Below are 26,319 nucleotides of genomic sequence, written 5' to 3' on the forward strand. Positions count from 1 at the left end.
GTCCTGCCAGGCGGAGGATTGAAGACGAGGCCCTGGGGAAAAGGGCCATGTACATGGCAAAAGGGAGAAGAGAAATCCACCAAGGGAAAGAATAGCAGAGCAGTTGAGAGAAAACTAGTTGAGGCAACACAGAAAAGGCTGTAACCTGGCTTAAGAGGGATTTGAACAATGACTAAAAGGAGCATAGTGAGAAAGGGGGGTGTGTGGGGCAAAAAAGCAAGGGCTAAATCCCACTTTTAATTGTTTAAACTGAGGAAAAGGTGGAGGAGGACTACACTTAGGTAGCCTTTAAAAAACAGATCTGTGTGTATCTGTGTGTGTGCATATGTGCACACACACCTTTCTGCCTGGGCTTTTAAAATTTATTTAAGTAAAACAAAAATTAAGGGGGGAAAATATTCCCCTGAGAGGAAAATATATGTCCACGGCAAAAGCTACCTGGTAATCAAATAAAGAGGAGCTGAAAATGCCCACTGGTTTGAAACACGCAGCCACTGGCAGTGCAGCTCCTGTCTCATTGCCAAGGTGAGGGCCGTGGGGGTTGCAGTGCTCTGAGCCCTGGAGGAGTCATCAGCGGAGGCACTTCTCCAAGAAACTAAACTTTAAAGGGAAGAAGAAAGTATAGAAAGTAACAGAGAGCAATACAGGGCAGTGAGAGAGGGTTGGGCGAGGGTCAGTTTTGTTTTACAGGGGGGCGTTTCTGGCCTTGCTGAGTTGCTAGGCCTTTGTTCTTCTTGGTCTTTGTTCCAAAAGCTTTTTAGAAAGTTCTTGTCGCTTGAATATCTGAACAGATTAAATCATGCTGGGTTATTTCTAGTGTTTTATTTTTTAATTAAAAAATTATCTGGAATTTATTTTAATGTCAAAAGTGAGGACAATGTACCAGGCCGTCTAGTGATTTAGCTAATTACACCAGTACCTGAATCCACTGATTTTAAGTGTCAGTTTTATAATATTACTAAAATCTCTTAAATATCCATGCCTATTCTTGAAATGTATTCTATTTCATTCATACTCTTAGCGCACTATTACTATACTGTTTCCACGACCATAGATTAATACCTCCTACAATTGGTTCTATTTTATCCTTTTCCAGAATGTCCCTAATATTACAAATTCAAACATCCCTCCTCATTATTTTATTTGTACATTTGTGTATATTTCTGGAAGAAATTTAGGATCACCTTTCAGAATTTTTTCTTAAATCCATTCAGGTTTATTAAGTAAATTTGCATTCAGATACTAAATTTATTTTGGAGAAAAAATGTTCTATGTCCCTCAAATTTGAGTCTGCCAACTGAAGAGGATGGTGCATTCTACTGTTCATTCAATCATCATTTTTTTCTCTTTTTTTAAGTCATTTATCAGAATCATTTTAACATTTTTCATTAATTTATTTCTGAAGAGTCTGTGCCTTTGTTGTCATTATAAATGGTAACTTTTCTGGGTTTGAACAGGGATGATTGCTAATGAAGTCTTAATTTCTAGTTTCTCTTGAATAAGAAGGGGATCAGACAGTGTGGGGCCCTCTTTCCAATATGGTGACTGTGAGCAGTGCATTTCATTAGGATGTCCACTTGCCAATTTGCCAGTGGCTGCACCCACTCCACATATTTCTGCTACTTACCTGCCCCCTGTAGGCAGATGTGTTCATGTAGGGTTAGGTGGGTTATGGAAACAGATACTGACGTCACTGCTGCCACACTGCTGACACTGTGGCATCACTAACTCTGGTTCTTTCTCTGTGACCTTCCTGAATATGACAGCTCCTTTTGGGCTGTGGACATGAGGCATCTTTACAGCACTGTCGGTTTTTCTGCAACACACCCCTGCCTCTCAGGTCAGAAGCAAATGTCAGCTCCTCCTACCCATCCACCCCATCCACGGTCTTGCCGTTCCTGCCCAGAGTGGTCCCTATCCCTTGACTGAGCAGTAACACTAAAGGGACTACAAACTTGCCTCTCATCCACTGTCTTAGTTACATACCTGTGCTAGTTTACTTTAATGTCTGCCAATTAGGGTCTAAAAGTCTTTTAGATCTCTGGCCTTATCATTTCTAACTGCTCCCCCACCCCATGGAACAGCTTAATGCAGATCCCTTCTGCCCCATCTGTAGCAATGCCCTGTAAATTACAGACAGAGAGAAAAGAACTTCTAAGCCACCACCATAACTTTGACTTCTTGTGACCACACAGACCATAGAAATATCAAGATAAAAATTCCTGAAGAAGGATATTTTGCTAAGGAAGACACTTTAATTGCATACCTTTCTGTGACTTGTAATAACTTCATAGACTCTCTGAATGTGCTGCACTCACCTTCCCAGACTCAAGGGAGCTTGCTCACTTTCCTATTTTCAGTGCATTTCCTCCAACATTCTCTATGCAGAGCTTTCCCAAAAGTACATTCCTTATTCCGATTTAAATTCTTATATACAACCACAATATTCTTTTTCTTAATCCTCAATGACAAATCATCTTCCAAGATTGTATTATTTCAACACTGAGAGTGAATAATATGCTTCAAGATTCCCAAGTTTATTACCAGCAAATAACTATGGTTGGTTGAAGGTTTTTAAGTATGTTATTCCTACTAAGGTTATATACGTGAAAGAAACAGGTTGTAATGAGTCTTCTTCCCAGAGATTTTATATTTGCCTTTTGTTTGGATTCTTTCACTGTTGAACAATATTATTACCATGAGTGTCTTTTCTCTTTGGGATTTAGTTCACCATTTGCCCCTCTCTCTTTACAGGAGTAGAGGAATTGCTGTTGTCCTTCCATCCATCCACCACTCCATGTTGTGTGTCCATTCTTTCAACAGGTATTCAGTTTGGGTTCACCACCTTATCTGTGGCCTCTTTCCAGTGGCCCCTCTGTTGGCTCTGGAGAACAATATATTGCAAATCAGAGTGGTTATGTGGAAACTTGACTACCCAGTATAGACGCATGGTGCCAAAAAAAGCCCAGGACATCGCAGCATGGCAGCCCACCATGCAAGGAACAGCAATTCTGGCTGTGGTGGACCAATGTGAGTAAAAAGGCTTCATGGGCTGAAGACTTTGAAAAGTCCAAACATGCATAGGCATTGCTTCCTAAGGAATCCAGTGTTGAGTATTGTTTAATATGAGAGGGAGATGCTAACACTATCATCGCTATAAACAACATATTTGTTGTAACTGTAATTGTTATTATTTTAATATTTTTTATAATTATTATTTGTGACATACAAGAGCTCTTACAGAAGCAGTTGTTAAGAAGCGTGGCCATTATACTGTTGCTGAAGTGTTAATTCAGTAGAAGCATGGTAATAGTATTAATAAGTACTCACTCGTTTGATCCTCACTTGGCTTTAAAGGTTTCCCAGCAGTGCTTGCATAATGGAGATAGAAATCCATCCATTTAAGAGTTTGTAGAACCTAAAATAAGAGCAGTCATTCCACCGTATTTTACCATATATTCCAGACTATCAGTTTAAAGTAGGAAAAACATGATGAGGCCATACAAACCCTTTGTGCATCCCCAATGATTCATTATATTCCTGGACCCCTGGAGCAGAGGTTCTTCCAGAATGTGGTCCCATTTCTCCTCCCCACCCCACTCTTGGCCTTTGCTACCCACTGCTGGCCATTAGCTAAGCTTCCTCATGTCCTGCATGTGTCTGTTCTGTGAGGAAACAGAACTCAGCTGTTTACAAACTGTAGTGACTATGACCAGTCTGAACAGTCTCTCTCCTTCCCTGCCCACACCCCCACAGGGCAACAGGGGCCTCACAACCACAGCGATTCCCATGCCAGCCCATCAGGGAGCCTTCTTCCCTAGAAATGTTCTTACAACCAGGGCTGTTTCTTCCCTTACTTCACTGCCAGTTTCACTCCCAGGTTATAGTCCCCAAGAAAAGGCTATCCCAGTTTGAATGCCTTAATCAAGTCATATTTACACTAAGTCCCTGGCACTTTCCCATGAGCACTCATAGAAACAGAACAGGGCCTGGCAGTGGCTGTGGGCCAGGTTCCTGGGTGAGGGGACTTGCTGGGCCCTTCAGGTTCTGTAGTCTGGCCCAAGATTTGCTCCCAGCATGGTGTCTTCCCATCTGCATGATTTCGGGCAAGGCTTCAACACATCAGAGCTTCATTTAATCCCTGCTTCATATTTTAAGACTGTTATGTACCAAAAAGTGTGCTTAGGGAATTCAGTGAGTCAATGAATGGATGTCACATAAGATGGTCCTCAGGGAAGGTTAGTTATTTTCATTATGCACCATCGATAAAATTGGCTGCACAGACTTGGCCAGGTATCACAGCTACAGGCACAAGAATTTGACAATGTGTCACTGTGGATCATAGTCACTATTTTACACAGTAAAACAGCTACCTGAGACCACTCAGCTGTCAGCCCACCAGACTCCCCACCCCAAGATCCCTGAATTTATCTGATTTGCTTGCTACCCCTTCTTTTTGGAGAAAGTTGGCAAATCACACAGTCAATGACTGCAAGTTTATGTCCATCCATTCCCATTCACTCAATTTGCCCCATTTTCAGTATCCACTGTGCTGCAAAACATAGACTAATGTTCAGAATATGACAGCAAGGCCTTTCCCGTTCCACAGTCAGAGAAGAATGAATCTGTCATGTTTAATATGGCATATGACACTAAGCAAGGCAGGAAAACAGGCTTCTGTGCTTTAAGAAAATTTTTAGTAATGACGTTTGAAATTAAAAGTGTTTTTGTTTGACCTTCAGCTAACCAGAAAATTCAATTGACTCCTATTACCCATTCCTCAGGTGTCCTGGTTTGATTGTATTAGGCACTTTTTCCTCATCTCCCCAGCATGACTTTGCTCCATCAGCACAGATGGAGTGTCTCCAAGGCTGCTCAGTGTGCATGGCCGTGTGTGTGCACACATGTGCCCCCACTGATTGGTGCCACTGATTCATATCCAGGGGTTGTTCTGTCTTATAACTCAGGCATTGCTTTATTATATCCTAGAAAAGTGCTTTTAGATCTTTGATTGAACTATTGACCATCCTCTTGCCCACATTAGGAAGTGACGCCTTCCAAGACACATGTCCTGTGTGTTTGTATTTATGTATAAGTAAGAATTAAATATGCATGTCATCCCCTCATATATTTAACTTGTGCCTTCCCAATTGAATGTGCACAGTAAAGGCTAACTTCCCATAACAGGAGAACTTTTAGGAAGAAAGAAGAAGGAATTAGCCACCAGGGAGAAGACAGGACATCAAGCAGGAGTTTGGTATAAAATCATTTACTCTAAAGCTGCTCTGGCTCAATAAATAAGTGGAATTGACATTGTTGTATCATGCCAGAGCATCTGCTATTGAAGACAGATTTTAATTTACTTTGATACAACTGGAAAATTGTGTTGGAACAACATGGGAAATGAAGCACACTGCATGTATCTGTACTCCTGAAGTGTGTCTCACAGCTACTCAGTTTTGAGGAAAAGTATCTTGTCTGGAGACAATATAATTATTTTCATTGTTGGAATATTTCTAGCTTCCAGAAACACATCTGCAGGTGATTCTGTAAAAGTCTAGAGTTGACATAAATAGCAGGAAATTTTAGCCTATTGAAATCAGGAGAAGTGAAATATTTTTGCCTACCACCACCACCACCACCACCAGGCAAGCACTTGTACACCCAGAGAGATTTCACATCAGACAGAATGACAAAGCTGGTTCTGATACCGAGGCTGAACTTGTTCTGCTCGCTACACAACAGTGATAAAAAAATAAATCAGGAGACAAGGTTTTGGAGCAATGTATAGTAACTTTACTCAGAAAGCTGGCAGACCAAGAAGATGGGGGACTAATGTCCTGGAGAATCATCTTGCTCAAGTCAGAATTCAGGCCCCTTTTAAGCTAAAAAGGGGAGGGAGTGTGGTTGGCTGTGCAAACTTCTTGCTGCAGGCATTCTTTGTTCTTGCAGTCATCCATGTGTGTCAGGCTGTGGTGTCCCTGTAAATCTCCAACAAAACAAAGGTTATTCTCTATTTTGCAACTTGCCATCCCTGCGTAAGTGCAGAAGTGCTAACATCATTAAAGGTCAGAGCCCCGAGATTAGGCTTTCCTGTAGGTATTAGGCTAAAGGCAACGTTGTTTTACAAAAGGTGCAGAGCCAGCAAGATTAAGCCTGGAAAACAGGGCACAGTGCTTCAAACAAAAGGAACAGATCCAATGTGGCGTCAGATTTGTTCTCTATTACAGTTCGAGTTAGGGGAAATTTTGCAGTAGAAAATCCCCTCAGTTGTTTTTCTTGCTTTACCTGACATCTTGTTTGTTGGCTTGTGGTCTCATGGTGTCTAAACCGTATGTTCAGATGAATAATATTAAAATCATATGGTGCAGAAAACATATCTATTCTGCTTCAAAAAATGACTGAAACATTTAACTTTGTTTATTCCCATAGAATTTGGATTGAATCAATTCTCGACTTTCTTCTTCCTTCAAACCAGTATTTTACTGGAGGGTTAAAAGCCCAAATTAAAGAATTTTGCAGGGAAATATACACAAAATGTTATGATAACTCACAGAGAAAAAATGTGATAATGAGTGTGTATATGTCCATGAATGACTGAAAAATTGTGCTGAACACTGGAATTTGACACAACATTGTAAAATGATTATAAATCAATAAAAAATGTTTAAAAAAAGAATTTTGGAGAAGACTCATGTAATTCATAGCAGCTTTACATCCGAATTTAAGGCTGACCCATATTTATACTTTTAATCAAGGAACACAATAAACTTTCTTAGTCGATCATTAATGGCGTTTTTAACTTTGTCCATGTAATCTTTTGGAAGTTGAGAGGACTAGACACCTGATCTAACAAAACAGGAATCATTGCTTGACTCTGTGAATGAAAGAATCCCAGTATAGTTTCCTGCAAGTATATTTTATTAAAAATAATAAGAAATTCTTGCTCTCTAATAAAGCAACATACATAAGAACATTCTGAGTGTTTAAAATAAATCAGACTATGGGTTAACTTATCTAAACAAGTCAAGATAGTTTTGGGAAAAAAGTATGAACTTGAAGGAAAATACATATTTTGTAATTAATACCCTATTTTTAAGAAACAAATGATTAAAAAACCCCAAAATTTAATCATTTATTTAAAAAGTAGTTATATAAAGCCAACTTATTTTCATAAGTTACATAAATAAAAGGGCTATCAAAATCGACATTATTAAAGATTAAATTATACCAGATAGATCATCAAGGTTGATTGATTTTCATGATATTAATAATTTTTGAAAATATAGCTTACATATAACATATCCAAGCAGCCCTTCAGTTAGCCACAGTACCCTAGTCTACAGTTATTCTTACTGTACTTAAAACAAGTAATAGGCAAATTTCAGGCCCTTGCTTTTGAACTGCCACTGGAATTCTGGATATTCCCTTAGGTTAAAGACCAAAAGCAAAGTAACAATTCTAGTTTAAAGCAGTTGCTCAAAGACTTTAAAACATTCACTATCTATATCCAGTTGCAGGAAAGAATTAAGTTTTCTGAACCTTAAAAAAAAGAAATCTATGCTGAAAATGAAATTCTGTCATGTATGCTGACCATAACTCTACAGGCTCTAAATTAATCCTCCCTTTACTGTTTTAATACCAACATAGGTCACTATAATCTCTTTCAAATTCCATTTATGCTAGATGAACGAACGCCTCTCCACATGCTCAATTCTGACAGCTGAGTGTGTATGAAAGCCGTCAATCACCTAGCTAGTTGGGAACACAGAGTTTCTTTTCAGTGGGAAAATACACGACATAAATATATATGGGGAGGTACTAGCTCCAACTCGGTTTAACAGAGAAAAGTGCATGAACTTGAAACTGACACTAAGAAGCATACTGAGAAATCACATTGTTTCTATGGCTCCTCAATCCCTTTATGCTACATTAACGAACGCATCTCCACATGCTCAATTCTGAGAGTTGAATGTGCATGTAATCGGTCAATGACCTATCTTGTTGTGAACACACAGTTTCTTTAGACTGTGGAACTAAACTACATATATATATATGGATAGGTAGTAGCTCCAACACGGTTTTACACTGAAAACTGCATGAACTTCAAACCGGCACTAGAAAACATACGTACAAATCGCAGTGTTTCTAAAGTTACAAAATCCATTTATGCTACATGTACGAAAGCCTCTACACATGTTCAATTCTGAGAGTTGAATGTGTGTGAAAGCTATCAAACAACTAGCTTGTTGGGAAAACACAGTTTCTATTCTATTGGAAACTACACAATATCTATAGGGTGAGATACTACCACCAACATGGTTTTACAGTGGAAATTGCATGAAATTCAAACCGGACCTAGGAAAAATAATGAGAAACCAGATTAAGTGTTTCTATTGCAACCCATTGCCCTCATCCTAGATGAATGAACGGCTCTCTCCATGCTCAGTTCTGAGAGATGAATGTGTTCAAAAGCCATCTATCAGTTAGCTTGTAGGGAACACACAGATTCTTTTGAGTGGGGAAAAACAATACATACATATTTATGGGAGGTAATATTTCCAAGTCGACTTTACAGTGAAAACTGCATGAAATTCATACCAGCACTAGGAACGAAACTGAGAAACCAGAGTAAGTTATTCTAATGCAACCCATTCCCTTTATGCTAGATGAATGAACGTATCTTAAAATGATCTTTTCTGAGAGTTAAGTGTGCGTGAAAGCCGTCAATCACCTAGCTTTTTGGGAACACACAGCTTCTTTTGAGTTGGGAATAACACTATATAAATATAAATAGGGAGGTACTAGCTCCAACTCTGTTTTACAGTGAAAAATGCATGAAATTCAAACCGGCACGAGGAAATATACTGAGAAACCAAAGTAAGAGATTCTACGGCAAATAATTCCCTTCATCATAGATGAACGAACGTCTCTCCACAGGCTCAGTTCTGAGGGTTGAATGTGTGCAAAATCATCTATCAGTAGTCTTGTAGGGAACACACAGTTTCTTTTGACTGGGGAAATACATTACATACATATATATGGGGAGGTACTAGCTCCAAGTCGGTTTTACAGTGAAAACGGCAGGCACTTCAAACCGGCACTAGGAAACAGACTGAGAAACCAGAGTAAGTGTTTCTCCTGCAACCCGTTCCCTTTGTGCTGGATGAACGAACGTCTCTCCACATGCTCAGTTCAGAGAGATAAGTGTGTGTGAAAGCCGTCCTGCACCTAGCTTGAAGGGAACACAAAGTTTCTTTTCAGTTGCCAACTCCACTCCATACATATATATGGGGAGGTACAAGCTCCAACTCGGTTTTACAGTGAAAACTGCATGAAATTCAAACCGGCAATAGGAAACATACTGAGAAATCAGAGTAAGTGTTCCTTATGCTACCCATTCCCTTTATGCTAGATGAACGAACCAGACTCCACATGCTCAATTCTGAGAGTTAAGTGTGTGTGAAAGCCGACAGTCACCTAGCTTGTTGGATAAAAACATATTCTTTTGAGTGGAAAACTACAATACATTCATATATATGGAGAGGTACTAGGTCCAACTGTTTCACCGTGAAACCTGCAGCAAATTTACCGACACTAGGAAACATACTAAGAAACAAGAGTAATTATTTCTAATGCAACCCATTCCCTTTATACTAGACGAACGAAAGCCTGTCCACATGCTCTGTTCTGAGTTTAATGCTAGCGAATACCATCTATCACTTAGCTTGTAGGGAACGCAGTTTCTATTGAGTGCCGAACTACCTACATACATATATACAGGGAGGTACTAGACAGAAGTCGATTTTACATGAAAACTGAATGAAATTCAAACTGGCACTAGGAAACATAACTGAGAATCCAGATAAGTGGTTCAACTGCAAACCATTCCCTTGATCCTAGATGAACTAACGCTTCACCCCATGCTCAGTTCTGAGAGAAGACTCTGTGCAAAAGCCATTTATCACTTAGCTTGCAGGGAACACACAGTTACATTTGATTGGGGAAATACACTACATACGTATAAATGAGGAGGTACTAGTTCCAAGTCGGCTCAAAAGTGCAAAATGCATGAAGTTCAGACCGGCACTAGTTAAAATACTGAGAAACCAGAGTAAGTGTTTCTATTGTTAAATATTCCCTTAATGCTATATGAAAGAACGTCTCTACACATGCTTAATTCTGAGAGTTAAATTGAGCATGTGGAGAGAAGTTCCTTCATCAAGCACAAAGGGAACAGGTTGCAGGAGAAACACTTTCTCTGGTTTCTCAGTCTGTTTCCTAGTGCCGATTTGAAGTGCCTGCCGTTTTCACTGTAAAACCGAGTTGGAGCTTGTACCTCCCCATATATATGTATGGAGTGGAGTTGACCACTGAAAAGAAACTTTGTGTTCCCTTCAAGCTAGGTGCAGGACGGCTTTCACACACACTTATCTCTCAGAACTGAGCATGTGGAGAGACGTTCGTTCATCCAGCACAAAGGGAACGGGTTGCAGGAGAAACACTTACTCTGGTTTCTCAGTCTGTTTCCTAGTGCCGGTTTGAAGTGCCTGCTGTTTTCACTGTAAAACCGAGTTGGAGCTTGTACCTCCCCATATATATGTATGGAGTGGAGTTGGCAACTGAAAAGAAACTTTGTGTTCCCTTCTAGCTAGGTGAAGGACGGCTTTCACACACACTTATCTCTCAGAACTGAGCATGTGGAGAGACGTTCGTTCATCCAGCACAAAGGGAACGGGTTGCAGGAGAAACACTTTCTCTGGTTTCTCAGTCTGTTTCCTAGTGCCGATTTGAAGTGCCTGCCGTTTTCACTGTAAAACCGAGTTGGAGCTTGTACCTCCCCATATATATGTATGGAGTGGAGTTGACCACTGAAAAGAAACTTTGTGTTCCCTTCAAGCTAGGTGCAGGACGGCTTTCACACACACTTATCTCTCAGAACTGAGCATGTGGAGAGACGTTCGTTCATCCAACACAAAGAGATCGGGTTGCAGGAGAAACACTTACTCTGGTTTCTCAGTCTGTTCCCTAGTGCCGGTTTGAAGTGCCTGCCGTTTTCACTGTAAAGACGAGTTGGAGCTTGTACCTCCCCATATATACGTATGGAGTGAAGTTGGCAACTCAAAAAAAACTTCGTGTTCCCTTCAAGCTAGGTGAAGGACGGCTTTCACACACACTTATCTCTCAGAACTGAACATGTGGAGAGACGTTCGTTCATCCAGCACAAAGGGAACGGGTTGCAGGAGAAACACTTACTCTGGTTTCTCAGTCTGTTTCCTAGTGCCGGTTTGAAGTGCCTGCCGTTTTCACTGTAAAACCGAGTTGGAGCTTGTACCTCCCCATATGTTTGTATGGATTGGGGTTGGCAACTGAAAAGAAACTTTGTGGTCCCTTCAAGGTAGGTGCAGGACGGCTTTCACACACACTTATCTCTCAGAACTGAGCATGTGGAGAGACGTTCGTTCATCCAGCCCAAAGGGAACGGGTTGCAGGAGAAACACTTACTCTGGTTTCTCAGTCTGTTTCCTAGTGCCGGTTTGAAGTGCCTGCCGTTTTCACTGTAAAACCGAGTTGGAGCTTGTACCTCCCCATATATATGTATGGAGTGGAGTTGGCAACTGAAAAGAAAATTTGTGTTCCCTTCAAGCTAGGTGCAGGACGGCTTTCACACACACTTATCTCTCAGAACTGAGCATGTGGAGAGACGTTCGTTCATCCAGCACAAAGGGAACGGGTTGCAGGAGAAACACTTACTCTTGTTTCTCAGTCTGTTTCCTAGTGCCGGTTTGAAGTGCCTGCCGTTTTCACTGTAAAACCGATTTGGAGCCTGTACCTCCCCATATATATGTATGGAGTGGAGTTGGCAAAAGAAAAGAAACTTTGTGTTCCCTTCAAGCTAGGTGCAGGACGGCTTTCACACACACTTATCTCTCAGAACTGAGCATGTGGAGAGACGTTCGTTCATCCAGCACAAAGGGAACGGGTTGCAGGAGAAACACTTACTCTGGTTTCTCAGTCTGTTTCCTAGTGCCGGTTTGAAGTGCCTGCCTTTTTCACTGTAAAACCGAGTTGGAGCTTGTACCTCCCCATATATATGTATGGAGTGGAGTTGGCAACTGAAAAGAAACTTTGTGTTCCCTTCAAGCTAGGTGCAGGACGGCTTTCACACACACTTATCTCTCAGAACTGAGCATGTGGAGAGACGTTCGTTCATCCAGCACAAAGGGAACGGGTTGCAGGAGAAACACTTACTCTGGTTTCTCAGTCTGTTTCCTAGTGACGGTTTGAAGTGCCTGACGTTTTCACTGTAAAACCGAGTTGGAGCTTGTACCTCCCCATATATACGTATGGAGTGAAGTTGGCAACTGAAAAGAAACTTCGTGGTCCCTTCAAGCTAGGTGCAGGACGGCTTTCACACTCACTTATCTCTCAGAACTGAGCATGTGGAGAGACGTTCGTTCATCCAGCACAAAGGGAACGGTTTGCAGGAGAAACACTTACTCTGGTTTCTCAGTCTGTTCCCTATTGCCGGTTTGAAGTGCCTGCCGTTTTCACTGTAAAACCGAGTTGGAGCTTGTACCTACCCATATATATGTATGGAGTGGAGTTGGCAACTGAAAAGAAACCTTGTGTTCCCTTCAAGATTGGTGCAGGACGGCTTTCACACACAGTTATCTCTCAGAACTGAGCATGTGGAGAGACGTTCGTTCATCCAGCACAAAGGGAACGGGTTGCAGGAGAAACACATACTCTCGTTTCTCAGTCTGTTCCCTAGTGCCGGTTTGAAGTGCCTGCCGTTTTCACTGTAAAACCGAGTTGGAGCTTGTACCTCCCCATATATATGTATGGAGTGGAGTTGGCAACTGAAAAGAAACTTTGTGTTCCCTTCAAGCTAGGTGCAGGACGGCTTTCACACACACTTATCTCTCAGAACTGAGCATGTGGAGAGACGTTCGTTCATCCAGCACAAAGGGAACGGGTTGCAGGAGAAACACTAACTCTGGTTTCTCAGTCTGTTTCCTAGTGCCGGTTTGAAGTGCCTGCCGTTTTCACTGTAAAAACGAGTTGGAGCTTGTACCTCCCCATATATATGTATGGAGTGGAGTTGGCAACTGAAAAGAAACTTTGTGTTCCCTTCAAGCTAGGTGCAGGACGGCTTTCACACACACTTATCTCTCAGAACTGAGCATGTGGAGAGACGTTCGTTCATCCAGCACAAAGGGAACGGGTTGCAGGAGAAACACTTACTCTGGTTTCTCAGTCTGTTTCCTAGTGCCGGTTTGAAGTGCCTGCCGTTTTCACTGTAAAGCCGAGTTGGAGCTTGTACCTCCCCATATATATGTATGGAGTGGAGTTGGCAACTGAAAAGAAACTTTGTGTTCCCTTCAAGCTAGGTGCAGGACGGCTTTCACACACACTTATCTCTCAGAACTGAGCATGTGGAGAGACGTTCGTTCATCCAGCACAAAGGGAACGGGTTGCAGGAGAAACACTTACTCTGGTTTCTCAGTCTGTTTCCTAGTGTCGGTGTGAAGTGCCTGCCGTTTTCACTGTAAAACCGAGTTGGAGCTTGTACCTCCCCATATATACGTATGGAGTGGAGTTGGCAACAGAAAAGAAACTTCGTGTTCCCTTCAAGCTAGGTGCAGGACGGTTTTCACACACACTTATCTCTCAGAACTGAGCATGTGGAGAGATGTTCTTTCATCCAGCACAAAGGGAACGGGTTGCAGGAGAAACACTAACTCTGGTTTCTCAGTCTGTTCCCTATTGCCGGTTTGAAGTGCCTGCCGTTTTCACTGTAAAGAAGAGTTGGAGCTTGTACCTCCCCATATATATGTATGGAGTGGAGTTGGCAACTGAAAAGAAACCTTGTGTTCCCTTCAAGCTAGGTGAAGGACGGCTTTCACACACACTTATCTCTCAGAACTGAGCATGTGGAGAGACGTTCGTTCATCCAGCACAAAGGGAACCGGTTGCAGGAGAAACACTTACTCTGGTTTCTCAGTCTGTTTCCTAGTGCCGGTTTGAAGTGCCTGCCTTTTTCACTGTAAAACCGAGTTGGAGTTTGTACCTCCCCATATATATGTATGGAGTGGAGTTGGCAACTGAAAAGAAACTTTGTGTTCCCTTCAAGCTAGGTGCAGGACGGCTTTCACACACACTTATCCTTCAGAACTGAGCATGTGGAGAGACGTTCTTTCATCCAGCACAAAGGGAACGGGTTGCAGGAGAAACACTTACTCTGGTTTCTCAGTCTGTTTCCTAGTGCCGGTTTGAAGTGCCTGCCGTTTTCACTGTAAAACCGAGTTGGAGCCTGTACCTCCCCATATATATGTGTGGAGTGGAGTTGGCAAAAGAAAAGAAACTTTGTGTTCCCTTCAAGCTAGGTGCAGGACGGCTTTCACACACACTTATCTCTCAGAACTGAGCATGTGGAGAGACGTTCCTTCATCCAGCACAAAGGGAACGGGTTGCAGGAGAAACACTTACTCTGGTTTCTCAGTCTGTTTCCTAGTGACGGTTTGAAGTGCCTGCCGTTTTCACTGTAAAACCGAGTTGGAGCTTGTACCTCCCCATATATATGTATGGAGTGGAGTTGGCAACTGAAAAGAAACTTTGTGTTCCCTTCAAGATTGGTGCAGGACGGCTTTCACACACACTTATCTCTCAGAACTGAGCATGTGGAGAGACGTTCGTTCATCCAGCACAAAGGGAACGGTTTGCAGGAGAAACACATACTCTGGTTTCTCAGTCTGTTCCCTAGTGCCGGTTTGAAGTGCCTGCCGTTTTCACTGTAAAACCGAGTTGGAGCTTTTACGTCCCCATATATACGTATGGAGTGGAGTTGGCAACTGAAAAGAAACTTTGTGTTCCCTTCAAGCTAGGTGCAGGACGGCTTTCACACACACTTATCTCTCAGAACTGAGCATGTGGAGAGACGTTCGTTCATCCAGCACAAAGGGAACGGGTTGCAGGAGAAACACTTACTCTGGTTTCTCAGTCTGTTTCCTAGTGCCGGTTTGAAGTGCTTGCCGTTTTCACTGTAAAACCGAGTTGGAGCTTGTACCTCCCCATATATATGTATGGAGTGGAGTTGGCAACTGAAAAGAAACTTTGTGGTCCCTTCAAGCTAGGTGCAGGACGGCTTTCACACACACTTATCTCTCAGAACTGAGCATGTGGAGAGACGTTCGTTCATCCAGCACAAAGGGAACGGGTTGCAGGAGAAACACTTACTCTAGTTTCTCAGTCTGTTTCCTAGTGCCGGTTTGAAGTGCCTGCCGTTTTCACCGTAAAAACGAGTTGGAGCTTGTACCTCCCCATATATATGTATGGAGTGAAGTTGGCAAATGAATAGAAACTTTGTGGTCCCTTCAAGCTAGGTGCAGGACGGCTTTCACACACACTTATCTCTCAGAACTGAGCATGTGGAGAGACGTTCGTTCATCCAGCACAAAGGGAACGGGTTGCAGGAGAAACACTTACTCTGGTTTCTCAGTCTGTTTCCTAGTACCGGTTTGAAGTGCCTGCAGTTTTCACTGTAAAACCGAGTTGGAGCTTGTACCTCCCCATATATATGTATGGAGTGGAGTTGGCAACTGAAAAGAAAGTTTGTGTTCCCTTCAAGCTAGGTGCAGGACGGCTTTCACACACACTTATCTCTCAGAACTGAGCATGTGGAGAGACGGTTCGTTCATCCAGCACAAAGGGAACGGGTTGCAGGAGAAACACTTACTCTGGTTTCTCAGTCTGTTTCCTAGTGCCGGTTTGAAGTGCCTGCCGTTTTCACTGTAAAATCGAGTTTGAGCCTGTACCTCCCCATATATATGTATGGAGTGGAGTTGGCAAAAGAAAAGAAACTTTGTGTTCCCTTCAAGCTAGGTGCAGGACGGCTTTCACACACACTTATCTCTCAGAACTGAGCATGTGGAGAGACGTTCGTTCATCCAGCACAAAGGGAACGGGTTGCAGGAGAAACACTTACTCTGGTTTCTCAGTCTGTTCACTAGTGCCGGTTTGAAGTGCTTGCCGTTTTCACTGTAAAACCGAGTTGGAGCTTGTACCTCCCCATATATATGTATGGAGTGGAGTTGGCAACTGAAAAGAAACTTTGTGGTCCCTTCAAGGTAGGTGCAGGACGGCTTTCACACACACTTATCTCTCAGAACTGAGCATGTGGAGAGATGTTCGTTCATTCAGCACAAAGGGAACGGGTTGCAGGAGAAACACTTACTCTGGTTTCTCAGTCTGTTTCCTAGTGCCGGTTTGAAGTGCCTGATATTTTCACTGTAAAAACGAGTTGGAGCTTGTACCTCCCCATATATATGTATGGATTGGAGTTGGCAACTGAAAAGAAACTTTGTTTTCCCTTCAAGCTAGGTGCAGGACGGCTTTCACACACACTTATCTCTCAGAACTGAGCATGTGGAGAGAAGTTCGTTCATCCAGCACAAAGGGAACGGGTTGCAGGAGAAACACATACTCTGGTTTCTCAGTCTGTTCCCTAGTGCCGGTTTGAAGTGCCTGCCGTTTTCACTGTAAAACCGAGTTGGAGCTTGTACCTCCCCATATATATGTATGGAGTGGAGTTGGCAACTGAAAAGAAACTTTGTGTTCCCTTCAAGCAAGGTGCAGAACGGCTTTCACACACACTTATCTCTCAGAACTGAGCATGTGGAGAGACGTTCGTTCATCCAGCACAAAGGGAACGGGTTGCAGGAGAAACACTTACTCTGGTTTCTCAGTCTGTTTCCTAGTGCCGGTTTGAAGTGCTTTCCGTTTTCACTGTAAAACCGAGTTGGAGCTTGTACCTCCCCATATATACGTATGGAGTGAAGTTGGCAACTCAAAAGAAACTTCGTGTTCCCTTCAAGCTAGGTGAAGGACGGCTTTCACACACACTTATCTCTCAGAACTGAACATGTGGAGAGACGTTCTTTCATCCAGCACAAAGGGAACGGGTTGCAGGAGAAACACTTACTCTGGTTTCTCAGTCTGTTTCCTAGTGCCGGTTTGAAGTGCCTGCCTTTTTCACTGTAAAACCGAGTTGGAGCTTGTACCTCCCCATATATATGTATGGAGTGGAGTTGGCAACTGAAAAGAAACTTTGTGGTCCCTTCAAGCTAGGTGCAGGACGGCTTTCACACACACTTATCTCTCAGAACTGAGCATGTGGAGAGACGTTCGTTCATCCAGCACAAAGGGAACGGGTTGCAGGAGAAACACTTACTCTGGTTTCTCAGTCTGTTTCCTAGTGCCGGTTTGAAGTGCCTGCCGTTTTCACTGTAAAAACGAGTTGGAGCTTGTACCTCCCCATATATATGTATGGAGTGGAGTTGGCAACTGAAAAGAAACTTTGCGTTCACTTCAAGCTAGGTGCAGGACGGCTTTCACACACACTTATCTCTCAGAAGTGAGCATGTGGAGAGACGTTCGTTCATCCAGCACAAAGGGATCGGGTTGCAGGAGAAACACTTACTCTGGTTTATCAGTGTGTTTCCTAGTGCCGGTTTGAAGTGCCTGCCGTTTTCACTGTAAAACCGAGTTGGAGCTTGTACCTCCCCATATATATGTATGGAGTGAAGTTGGCAAATCAAAAGAAACTTCGTGTTCCCTTCAAGCTAGGTGCAGGACGGCTTTCACACACACTTATCTCTCAGAACTGAGCATGTGGAGAGACGTTCGTTCATCCAGCACAAAGGGAACGGGTTGCAGGAGAAACACTTACTCTGGTTTCTCAGTCTGTTCCCTAGTGCCGGTTTGAAGTGCCTGCCGTTTTCACTGTAAAACCGAGTTGGAGCTTGTACCTCCCCATATATATGTATGGAGTGGAGTTGGCAACTGAAAAGAAACTTTGTTTTCCCTTCATGCTAGGTGCAGGACGGCTTTCACACACACTTATCTCTCAGAACTGAGCATGTGGAGAGACGTTCGTTCATCCAGCACAAAGGGAACGGGTTGCAGGAGAAACACTTACTCTGGTTTCTCAGTCTGTTCACTAGTGCCGGTTTGAAGTGCTTGCCGTTTTCACTGTAAAACCGAGTTGGAGCTTGTACCTCCCCATATATATGTATGGAGTGGAGTTGGCAACTGAAAAGAAACTTTGTGGTCCCTTCAATCTAGGTGCAGGACGGCTTTCACACACACTTATCTCTCAGAACTGAGCATGTGGAGAGATGTTCGTTCATCCAGCACAAAGGGAACGGGTTGCAGGAGAAACACTTACTCTGGTTTCTCAGTCTGTTTCCTAGTGCCGGTTTGAAGTGCCTGATATTTTCACTGTAAAAACGAGTTGGAGCTTGTACCTCCCCATATATATGTATGGATTGGAGTTGGCAACTGAAAAGAAACTTTGTGTTCCCTTCAAGCTAGGTGCAGGACGGCTTTCACACACACTTATCTCTCAGAACTGAGCATGTGGAGAGACGTTCGTTCATCCAGCACAAAGGGAACGGGTTGCAGGAGAAACACATACTCTGGTTTCTCAGTCTGTTCCCTAGTGCCGGTTTGAAGTGCCTGCCGTTTTCACTGTAAAACCGAGTTGGAGCTTGTACCTCCCCATATATATGTATGGAGTGGAGTTGGCAACTGAAAAGAAACTTTGTGTTCCCTTCAAGCTAGGTGCAGAACGGCTTTCACACACACTTATCTCTCAGAACTGAGCATGTGGAGAGACGTTCGTTCATCCAGCACAAAGGGAACGGGTTGCAGGAGAAACACTTACTCTGGTTTCTCAGTCAGTTTCCTAGTGCCGGTTTGAAGTGCTTTCCGTTTTCACTGTAAAACCGAGTTGGAGCTTGTACCTCCCCATATATACTTATGGAGTGAAGTTGGCAACTCAAAAGAAACTTCGTGTTCCCTTCAAGCTAGGTGAAGGACGGCTTTCACACACACTTATCTCTCAGAACTGAACATGTGGAGAGACGTTCTTTCATCCAGCACAAAGGGAACGGGTTGCAGGAGAAACACTTACTCTGGTTTCTCAGTCTGTTTCCTAGTGCCGGTTTGAAGTGCCTGCCTTTTTCACTGTAAAACCGAGTTGGAGCTTGTACCTCCCCATATATATGTATGGAGTGGAGTTGGCAACTGAAAAGAAACTTTGTGGTCCCTTCAAGCTAGGTGCAGGACGGCTTTCACACACACTTATCTCTCAGAACTGAGCATGTGGAGAGACGTTCGTTCATCCAGCACAAAGGGAACGGGTTGCAGGAGAAACACTTACTCTGGTTTCTCAGTCTGTTTCCTAGTGCCGGTTTGAAGTGCCTGCCGTTTTCACTGTAAAACCGAGTTGGAGCTTGTACCTCCCCATATATATGGATGGAGTGGAGTTGGCAACTCAAAAGAAACTTTGTGTTCCCTTCAAGGTAGGTGCAGGACGGCTTTCACACACACTTATCTCTCAGATCTGAGCATGTGGAGAGACGTTCGTTTATCCAGCACAAAGGGAACGGGTTGCAGGAGAAACACTTACTCTGGTTTCTCAGTCTGTTTCCTAGTACCGGTTTGAAGTGCCTGCCGTTTTCACTATAAAACCGAGTTGGAGCTTGTACCTCCCCATATATATGTATGGAGTGGAGTTGGCAACTGAAAAGAAACTTTGTGTTCCCTTCAAGCTAGGTGCAGGACGGCTTTCACACACACTTATCTCTCAGAACTGAGCATGTGGAGAGACGGTTCGTTCATCCAGCACAAAGGGAACGGGTTACAGGAGAAACACTTACTCTGGTTTCTCAGTCTGTTTCCTAGTGCCGGTTTGAAGTGCCTGCCGTTTTCACTGTAAAATCGAGTTGGAGCTTGTACCTCCCCATATATATGTATGGAGTGGAGTTGGCAAAAGAAAAGAAACTTTGTGTTCCCTTCAAGCTAGGTGCAGGACGGCTTTCACACACACTTATCTCTCAGAACTGAGCATGTGGAGAGACGTTCGTTCATCCAGCACAAAGGGAACGGGTTGCAGGAGAAACACTTACTCTGTTTTCTCAGTCTGTTCCCTAGTGCCGGTTTGAAGTGCTTTCCGTTTTCACTGTAAAACCGAGTTGGAGCTTGTACCTCCCCATATATATGTATGGAGTGGAGTAGGCAACTGAAAAGAAACTTCGTGATCCCTTCAAGGTAGGTGAAGGACGGCTTTCACACACACTTATCTCTCAGAACTGAGCATGTGGAGAGACGTTCGTTCATCCAGCACAAATGGAACGGGTTTCAGGAGAAACATTTACTCTGGTTTCTCAGTCTGTTCCCTAGTGCCGGTCTGAAGTGCTTTCCTTTTTCACTGTAAAACCGAGTTGGACTTGTACCTCCCCATATATATGTATGGAGTGGAGTTGTCAACTGAAAAGAAACTTCGTGTTCCCTTCAAGCTAGGTGAAGGACGGCTTTCACACACACTTATCTCTCAGAACTGAGCATGTGGAGAGACGTTCGTTCATCCAGCACAAAGGGAACGGGTTGCAGGAGAAACACTTACTCTGGTTTCTCAGTCTGCTTCCTAGTGCCGGTTTGAAGTGCCTGCCGTTTTCACTGTAAAACCGAGTTGGAGCCTGTACCTCCCCATATATATGTATGGATTGGAGTTGGCAAAAGAAAAGAAACTTTGTGTTCCCTTCAAGCTAGGTGCAGGACGGCTTTCACACACACTTATCTCTCAGAACTGAGCATGTGGAGAGACGTTCGTTCATCCAGCACAAAGGGAACGGGTTGAAGGAGAAACAGTTACTCTGGTTTCTCAGTCTGTTCCCTAGTGCCGGTCTGAAGTGCTTTCCTTTTTCACTGTAAAACCGAGTTGGAGCTTGTACCTCCCCATATATATGTATGGAGTGGAGTTGTCAACTGAAAAGAAACTTTGTGGTCCCTTCAAGCTAGGTGCAGGACGGCTTTCACACACACTTATCTCTCAGAACTGAGCATGTGGAGAGACGTTCGTTCATCCAGCACAAAGGGAACGGGTTGCAGGAGAAACACTTACTCTGGTTTCTCAGTCTGCTCCCTAGTGCCGGTTTGAAGTGCCTGCCGTTTTCACTGTAAAACCGAGTTGGAGCTTGTACCTCCCCATATATATGTATGGAGTGGAGTTGGCAACTGAAAAGAAACTTTGTGGTCCCTTCAAGCTAGGTGCAGGACGGCTTTCACACACACTTATCTCTCAGAACTGAGCATGTGGAGAGACGTTCGTTCATCCAGCACAAAGGGAACGGGTTGCAGGAGAAACACTTACTCTGGTTTCTCAGTCTGTTTCCTAGTGCCGGTTTGAAGTGCCTGCCGTTTTCACTGTAAAAGCGAGTTGGAGCTTGTACCTCCCCATATATATGTATGGAGTGGAGTTGGCAACTCAAAAGAAACTTTGTGTTCCCTTCAAGGTAGGTGCAGGACGGCTTTCACACACACTTATCTCTCAGAACTGAGCATGTGGAGAGACGTTCGCTCATCCAGCACAAAGGGAACGGGTTGCAGGAGAAACACTTACTCTGGTTTCTCAGTCTGTTTCCTAGTACCGGTTTGAAGTGCCTGCCGTTTTCACTGTAAAACCGAGTTGGAGCTTGTACCTCCCCATATATATGTATGGAGTGGAGTTGTCAACTGAAAAGAAACTTAGTGGTCCCTTCAAGCTAGGTGCAGGACGGCTTTCACACACACTTATCTCTCAGAACTGAGCATGTAGAGAGACGTTCGTTCATCCAGCACAAAGGGAACGGGTTGCAGGAGAAACACTTACTCTGGTTTCTCAGTCTGTTCCCTAGGGCCGGTTTGAAGTGCTTGCCGTTTTCACTGTAAAACCGAGTTGGAGCTTGTACCTCCCCATATATATGTATGGAGTGGAGTTGGCAACTGAAAAGAAACTTTGTGGTCCCTTCAAGCTAGGTGCAGGACGGCTTTCACACACACTTATCTCTCAGAACTGAGCATGTGGAGAGACGTTCGTGCATCCAGCACAAAGGGAACGGGTTGAAGGAGAAACACTTACTCTGGTTTCTCAGTCTGTTCCCTAGTGCCGGTTTGAAGTGCTTGCCGTTTTCACTGTAAAACCGAGTTGGAGCTTGTACCTCCCCATATATATGTATGGAGTGGAGTTGGCAACTGAAAAGAAAATTTGTGGTCCCTTCAAGCTAGGTGCAGGACGGCTTTCACACACACTTATCTCTCAGAAGTGAGCATGTGGAGAGACGTTCGTTCATCCAGCACAAAGGGAACGGGTTGCAGGAGAAACACTTACTCTGGTTTCTCAGTCTGTTTCCTAGTGCCGGTTTGAAGTGCCTGCCGTTTTCACTGTAAAAACGAGTTGGAGCTTGTACCTCCCCATATATATGTATGGAGTGGAGTTGGCAACTGAAAAGAAACTTTGTGTTCACTTCAAGCTAGGTGCAGGACGGCTTTCACACACACTTATCTCTCAGAAGTGAGCATGTGGAGAGACGTTCGTTCATCCAGCACAAAGGTATCGGGTTGCAGGAGAAACACTTACTCTGGTTTATCAGTCTGTTTCCTAGTGCCGGTTTGAAGTGCCTGCCGTTTTCACTGCAAAACCGAGTTGGAGCTTGTACCTCCCCATATATATGTATGGAGTGAAGTTGGCAACTCAAAAGAAACTTCGTGTTCCCTTCAAGCTAGGTGAAGGACGGCTTTCACACACACTTATCTCTCAGAACTGAGCATGTGGAGAGACTTTCGTTCATCCAGCACAAAGGGAACGGGTTGCAGGAGAAACACTTACTCTGGTTTCTCAGTCTGTTTCCTAGTTCCGGTTTGAAGTGCCTGCCGTTTTCACTGTAAAACCGAGTTGGAGCTTGTACTTCCCCATATATATGTATGGAGTGGAGTTGGCAACTGAAAAGAAACTTTGTGTTCCCTTCAAGCTAGGTGCAGGACGGCTTTCACACACACTTATCTCTCAGACATGAGCATGTGGAGAGACGTTCGTTCATCCAGCACAAAGGGAACGGGTTGCAGGAGAAACACTTACTCTGGTTTCTCAGTCTGTTTCCTAGTGCCGGTTTGAAGTGCTTGCCGTTTTCACTGTAAAACCGAGTTGGAGCTTGTACCTCCCCATATATACGTATGGAGTGAAGTTGGCAACTCAAAAGAAACTTTGTGGTCCCTTCAAGGTAGGTGCAGGACGGCTTTCACACACACTTATCTCTCAGAACTGAGCATGTGGAGAGACGTTCGTTCATCCAGCACAAAGGGAACGGGTTGCAGGAGAAACACTTACTCTGGTTTCTCAGTCTGTTTCCTAGTGCCGGTTTGAAGTGCCTGCCGTTTTCACTGTAAACCGAGTTGGAGCTTGTACCTCCCCATATATATGTATGGATTGGAGTTGGCAAAAGAAAAGAAACTTTGTGTTCCCTTCAAGCTAGGTGCAGGACGGCTTTCACGCACACTTATCTCTCAGAACTGAGCATGTGGAGAGACGTTCGTTCATCCAGCACAAAGGGAACGGGTTGCAGGAAAAACACTTACTCTGGTTTCTCAGTCTGTTTCCTAGTGCCGGTTTGAAGTGCCTGCCGTTTTCACTGTAAAACCGAGTTGGAGCTTGTACCTCCCCATATATATTTTTGGAGTGGAGTTGGCAACTGAAAAGAAAGTTTGTGTTCCCTTCAAGCTAGGTGCAGGACGGCTTTCACACACAGTTATCTCTCAGAACTGAGCATGTGGAGAGACGTTCGTTCATCCAGCACAAAGGGAACGGGTTGCAGGAGAAACACTTACTCTGGTTTCTCAGTCTGTTCCCTAGTGCCGGTTTGAATTGCTTGCCGTTTTCACTGTAAAACCGAGTTGGAGCTTGTACCTCCCCATATATATGTATGGAGTGGAGTTGGCAACTGAAAAGAAACTTTGTGGTCCCTTCAAGCTAGGTGCAGGACGGCTTTCACACACACTTATCTCTCAGAACTGAGCATGTGGAGAGACGTTCTTTCATCCAGCACAAAGGGAACGGGTTGCAGGAGAAACACTTACTCTGGTTTCTCAGTCTGTTCCCTAGTGCCGGTTTGAAGTGCCTGCCGTTTTCACTGTAAAAACGAGTTGGAGCTTGTATCTCCCCATATATATGTATGGAGAGGAGTTGGCAACTGAAAAGAAACTTTGTGTTCCCTTCAAGCTAGGTGCAGGACGGCTTTCACACACACTTATCTCTCAGAACTGAGCATGTGGAGAGACGTTCGTTCATCCAGCACAAAGGGATCGGGTTGCAGGAGAAACACTTACTCTGGTTTATCAGTCTGTTTCCTAGTGCCGGTTTGAAGTGCCTGCCGTTTTCACTGTAAAACCGAGTTGGAGCTTGTACCTCCCCATATATATGTATGGAGTGAAGTTGGCAACTCAAAAGAAACTTCGTGTTCCCTTTAAGCTAGGTGCAGGAAGGCTTTCACACACACTTATCTCTCAGAACTGAGCATGTGGATAGACGTTCGTTCATCCAGCACAAAGGGATCGGGTTGCAGGAGAAACACTTACTCTGTTTTCTCAGTCTGTTCCCTAGTGCCGGTTTGAAGTGCTTGCCGTTTTCACTGTAAAACCGAGTTGGAGCTTGTACCTCCCCATATATATGTATGGAGTGGAGTTGGCAACTGAAAAGAAACTTCGTGTTCCCATCAAGGTAGGTGAAGGACGGCTTTCACACACACTTATCTCTCAGAACTGAGCATGTGGAGAGACGTTCGTTCATCCAGCACAAAGGGAACGGGTTTCAGGAGAAACACTTACTCTGGTTTCTCAGTCTGTTCCCTAGTGCCGGTTTGAAGTGCTTTCCGTTTTCACTGTAAAACCGAGTTGGAGCTTGTACCTCCCCATATATATGTATGGAGTGGAGTTGGCAACTGAAAAGAAACTTCGTGTTCCCTTCAAGCTAGGTGAAGGACGGCTTTCACACACACTTATCTCTCAGAACTGAGCATGTGGAGAGACGTTCGTTCATCCAGCACAAAGGGAACGGGTTGCAGGACAAACACTTACTCTGGTTTCTCAGTCTGTTTCCTAGTGCCGGTTTGAAGTGCCTGCCGTTTTCACTGTAAAACCGAGTTGGAGCCTGTACCTCCCCATATATATGTATGGATTGGAGTTGGCAAAAGAAAAGAAACTTTGTGTTCCCTTCAAGCTAGGTAAAGGACGGCTTTCACACACACTTATCTCTCAGAACTGAGCATGTGGAGAGACGTTCGTTCATCCAGCACAAAGGGAACGGGTTGCAGGAGAAACACTTACTCTGGTTTCTCAGTCTGTTCCCTAGTGCCGGTTTGAAGTGCTTTCCGTTTTCACTGTAAAACCGAGTTGGAGCTTGTACCTCCCCATATATATTTATGGAGTGGAGTTGGCAACTGAAAAGAAACTTCGTGTTCCCTTCAAGCTAGGTGAAGGACGGCTTTCACACACACTTATCTCTCAGAACTGAGCATGTGGAGAGACGTTCGTTCATCCAGCACAAAGGGAACGGGTTGCAGGAGAAACACTTACTCTGGTTTCTCAGTCTGTTTCCTAGTGCCGGTTTGAAGTGCCTGCCGTTTTCACTGTAAAACCGCGTTGGAGCTTGTACCTCCCCATATATATGTATGGAGTGGAGTTGGCAAAAGAAAAGAAACTTTGGGTTCCCTTCAAGCTAGGTGCAGGACGGCTTTAACACACACTTATCTCTCAGAACTGAGCATGTGGAGAGACGTTCGTTCATCCAGCACAAAGGGAACGGGTTGTAGGAGAAACACTTACTCTGGTTTCTCAGTCTGTTTCCTAGTGCCGGTTTGAAGTGCCTGCCGTTTTCACTGTAAAACCGAGTTGGAGCTTGTACCTCCCCATATATATTTATTGAGTAGAGTTGGCAACTGAAAAGAAACTTTGTGTTCCCTTCAAGCTAGGTGCAGGACGGCTTTCACACACACTTATTTCTCAGAACTGAGCATGTGGAGAGACGGTTCGTTCATCCAGCACAAAGGGAACGGGTTGCAGGAGAAACACTTACTCTGGTTTCTCAGTCTGTTTCCTAGTGCCGGTTTGAAGTGCCTGCCGTTTTCACTGTAAAATCGAGTTGGAGCCTTTACCTCCCCATATATATGTATGGAGTGGAGTTGGCAACTGAAAAGAAACTTTGTGTTCCCTTCAAGCTAGGTGCAGGACGGCTTTAACACACACTTATCTCTCAGAACTGAGCATGTGGAGAGACGTTCGTTCATCCAGCACAAAGGGAACGGGTTGCAGGAAAAACACTTACTCTGGTTTCTCAGTCTGTTTCCTAATGCCGGTTTGAAGTGCCTGCCGTTTTCACTGTAAAACCGAGTTGGAGCTTGTACCTCCCCATATATATTTATGGAGTGGAGTTGGCAACTGAAAAGA

Source organism: Vicugna pacos, chromosome 11 (genome assembly GCF_048564905.1).
Source record: "Vicugna pacos chromosome 11, VicPac4, whole genome shotgun sequence".
Taxonomy (NCBI): Eukaryota; Metazoa; Chordata; class Mammalia; order Artiodactyla; family Camelidae; genus Vicugna; species Vicugna pacos.